Genomic DNA, 5,000 nt, shown 5'->3' on the forward strand with positions numbered 1-5,000 from the left:
CACCGTCGCCGGGAAAATGTTGTGCTCATTATAGATTTTTTTTTTTTTTTTGAAATTTCTATGCACATAGATGGCTCTGCTAGTGCTTAGCCACAATGGAGTCAATTAGTAGATTTTGTGACCTTACCTGATTTCACCTTGCCTTGAATTTGCGGGATTTTTTTTTTTTTTTACTAATGCTGTCAATATCGATGGTGTTATTTTTATTATAGATATTATAATTGATGTAATATTATGACATTAGTATTGGCAATATAAGAAAAAATGTTTTTGAAAATCAGGGAAAAGGGTAAACAGGTGAGACAAGTAGTAATTATAACTGGCTCATCGTTGACTTTGTACAAGTGGAGCCATCTATATGTAAAACAATTAATAAGTAACTCAACGTGAGCTTGACCAGTATGTACATGCCATGCCCGTCGGTTTGATGTTAATATCCTTTCAAATATTGAGATATTAATGGCAGTCCTCTTTAATTTGGGGGCCCAAAATTAGTTTCTACCTTTATATATAGGAATGGTATCCCCCTCCTTCCGTGGATTTCTTGGGATGTCCACTGTAGTTTCGTTTTAGGAATTGCTTTCGCACATAGATGGCATCACAAGTAATCATCCACCAAAGAGTCAATTAGTAGGCCTACGTAACCTCACTTGATTTCCTCTTACCTTGAATTTTCAAGATTTTTTCATGCCATTGATATCTCCATTGCTATAATAACTGTTGCTATTATGATCATTATATTTAACAATATAAATAGCTACAAAAGGAAAAAAATATATTTTAAAAAATCAAGGATAATGGTAAACCGGTGAGGTAGGTAGGATTTATAGTAACTCCTTGGTGACAAGCACTGTGGAGGCATCTATGTGTAAAGACAACTATAAGATCACAATGAACATGAAACGTAAACGCACTTCTCAGTCCCGATGGGTTTTAATTCTGGTTCTTGCAATGCTTTGCTCTCTTTCTTGTTTTCATAATTTGCGGTGGTTTACTTATATTTTCTTGGCTTTTTATTTCTTTCAGAATATGACAGTATGGTGTTGCAGTTTGATTGAAAGAAAAAGATGCTGACATCCATTCAGCCGGTCATCACCAGCCTGTTAAGTACAACATGGCCTCGTTAAAAAAGAGAGTCTGGGCTTCATTTAAATATAAGCATGCCAAATGGAAATATATCAGTATCTAGAGTAATATATTGGCAAATTCAGGATAATGAAATCCTCTAATAAAAGTAAGTAAATAAATAAATAAATAAATAATAAGCTTCACATTTCCCCAAGGTGAGCCTAGCCACAAGTATAGTTTGTGAGCGTGACATAAATACCCCACGGTTCTCGGATTCTTATCACCATTCTTATATTTAACGCGGTCTGTCCATATTTTAAACGTTTTCTTATTTAAAGCTTACAACAAGAAATGTAAATTTAGGGGCGACTTTTCAAGTCAGCGAATCCTTGGTTTCGTATTTTCATTTGAATGAATTTTTTTTCTCTCATAAATTAAGAAATGGAAAATGCAATATATATATATATATATATATATATATATATATATATATATATATATATATATATATATATATATATATATATATATACAAAACAGATTATTCGCACAAGATTCTGACAGATATTTTTCACCTAAATGCCGTACACGTTTTTTCTTTTTTTTTAAGGAAGAAATTAAGAAACTATCCAAAACGCCTTTACAATAGCATCATTCTTGTTATTCTCTTTAACCAGACAAAAATGACAGCCAAAGTAAAAATTTCAGTACATTACAATGGCGTTCTCTCTCTCTCTCTCTCTCTCTCTCTCTCCTCTCTCTCTCTCTCTCTCTCTCTCTCTCTCTCTTCTCTTTCTCTTTTTGTACAACAGAGAGAAATTTGACACACACAGCATCATTGATCCATCTAAAAATGTGCTTTGTATAGGTCCCAGCAATATATGAGATATGGCTACTTTCGTCTAATTATATGGTGTTGACTATATCAATAAGATTCTTAAAGTTGATGATGCTGATGATAATTAAAATAAGAGTTATATTGATAATTTTCAATGCTGATAGTGATAATGGTAATGATAATGATTATCATAAAAGAGAATGACAGTAATGATAACGATGGTGATGAAAATGACTATGACAATAATAATAATTTTTATAATGGTAATAATGCCAATAATAGTAATGATAATAATAATAATAATGATAATAATGATAATAGTAATAATAATGATAATAATAATAATAATAATAAACATTTTATATTGATAATAAAACAAAAGTGATAATAATAATAATAACAATAATAATAATAATAATTAAAAAAATAATAAATAATAATAATAATTAATAATAATAATAATAATAATGATAATGTTAATAAATGACAATGTAGCATGACACAGTGTACTCCCCCCCCCCCCCCACTCTTTAGATGATGCTCACCCCGTGTTTTGTTTCGCATGTGTGTACACCCCCATAGTGAGCACAACACGTGCGTGTGTGTGTAATACAAATATGAATATGCGTATGTGCAGATATGTATGTGTGTGTGTGTGTGGTATATGTTTATACGTGCTTTCGGACGCGTGTACGGGTATGCGCATGAGTGAGTGAGCAAGTGTTGAACTGCGTGACGAACGCTTTACGTGACGTGCGCCGCGTATATGTGTAAGCTATATGTGTAGTTGTATGTGCAGTCGCGTTGTTAGCTGAATGTGTGTGTTAACGCCGATATGCGCAGTCAGTGTATGTGACTACGTCCGTGTGTACGCGGATATGTACGTGGTGTCTGCGTGTGCGTATGTTTGCGTGCGTGCATTTTTCGAATTACCCATGTTAATATTCATAGTGACGTCAATTGAACTGACATTATTTGTTGAGAGTTCCATGCTTATTGAATACATTTTGCTGCTTGTTACTTTCATGTTTTACTGTGCTGTTATGTTTGACACGCCACAAACGTGACGTCACGGCCTCCCGTGGCCCTTGGTACCTTTCTTGAAAATATATATTAGATGTTCTGGTGTACTACGAGGCGCTTGCTTTTTCATCCTCTGGCATTTTACATATATTATGTAGGTACTACGTGGCCGGCAGCTTCAGCTAAGGGACCTAAAAGATGGGAAAAGCCAAGTATTGAGCCTAAAGTGACAGTATTGATTAGAGTTACGAGCTGGACCGTGCAAAATTGCACTTACACGTATCTCCACATACCAGATGCAGCCTCGTCGTTCTTCTACTCGACTTTATTTCTTTCATACGCTTTGTACTGCATTTTTTCCCTTTCATTTTACCCTTCACTTGCATTCTGTACTGTTCTCGTGGTAGATTTCCTACTGTGACATCCCACTAGGTCAGATTTTCCGAAGAACATCACGAGTAGTGGGGGATTTGACATTAGGATGTGGGGTTATCCTACAGATGCCCACTGACCTTTATAGGAAGGGACCTTGGCTCTTGAGGCATCTTTCTTGGTAGGTGGGACACCCTGTGGACTACACATGTCTATACACTACATCAATGACAATAATGGTATAACAAAAATAATACTGATGACACTACAAACACCACTATTGATACTACTACTAATAATAAAAATGATGATAATGATAGTGATAACAATTATAACAACAACAACAGTGATAATGATGATAATGATAATAATAATAGTAATATAATGATAATTCTGGTATTGATAATAATAAAGATAATATAAAATAACAATAATAATGATAATAATAAAGATAATATAAAAATAACAATAATAATAATAATAATAATAATAATAATAATAATAATAATAATAATAATAATAATAATAATATTATAAAAAAAAACATGATAATTGTATTAGTAGTAGTAATGGAAACTAATAATAATGGTGATGATGATGATTATAAAGATTTAGCGGGGCGTAGACCCAGTAGACTTTAATGTGTCTGGTTGCTTTGAGGTTCAACCGAGAAAACCGATTTTCATACAGGTAAAATATTCGTGTACAGATGTAAGGTTCCAGGCCTACGGCACGCTGCCACCACCCGAATAGTATGTTCGGGAACCATGTGTTATGTATGTGACTGTTGTATAAGAGAAGGGGTGAAGAAAATACAAATTGTGTGCAGAATGTTGCATGTGCGAGTGTGTAGATGTGAAAGGGGAAATAGCGTAGGCTGAGCGTCTGCGTGGACATGTTTGAAAAAGAAATGAAAGATCATAAAATTATTATTCTTCCCTTCGATTGAGTATCCTCTTGCTGAAAGCGGGAACCCGGGTGTAACGATCTCAGTGGTATTTTTAGTCAGTTCATCTTGCGATAGATGGTAAGAGATCAGCTTGGCTGTACTCTGATTCATTTTTACAGCCTTTCATGGGTTGTAAGATATCAAAGTAACCAGCAATATGCTGTTTAGGAGAGCCGACTCTGTGAGGTTTAGTTTAAGCACACAACCTTGGTCTAATATTACTTTTTTTTTTGGGGGGGGGGGCTGGGAATCAGTAAAAGCTATAAGATGGTACGATGTTACTGGGGAACAAGTTGCACTCTCAATGGATTTCTACAGGTGGCTTCAGTTATGGAAAGGATGCGTGCAATTTATCACAGTTGTTGTGAAGCACGGAAAACCAAAAGCAGATACACTTAAGAGGACACATAAACACATAATTATCCCTAGGCTGCCTTCCAAACTCCTTAATTGAATTCGTCAAGTGTCAGCACGAAAACACAAATCCCTAAATTAATTAAGTTAAAACCAATCCAAAATGGAGATTTACTAAGGGAAATGAGAAAAATAGTCTGATAAACACTTAATAAAGACACTTGCGTAGGTACAATATAAAAATGCAGAGTATAAGAAAGGCCAAGTAAGAAGGCAAAGAACGAACGAAGACTGCCTTAGCACCCACAGGCAGGAATCAACCGAGGCAATACTTCGATAGAGAAAAAATCTCATAACATTTGATGGTGAGGCCAAAGTATTTCTCCCAGGAGGTAC

The sequence above is a fragment of the Penaeus monodon genome, chromosome 6 (genome assembly GCF_015228065.2).
Source record: "Penaeus monodon isolate SGIC_2016 chromosome 6, NSTDA_Pmon_1, whole genome shotgun sequence".
Lineage (NCBI taxonomy): Eukaryota > Metazoa > Arthropoda > Malacostraca > Decapoda > Penaeidae > Penaeus > Penaeus monodon.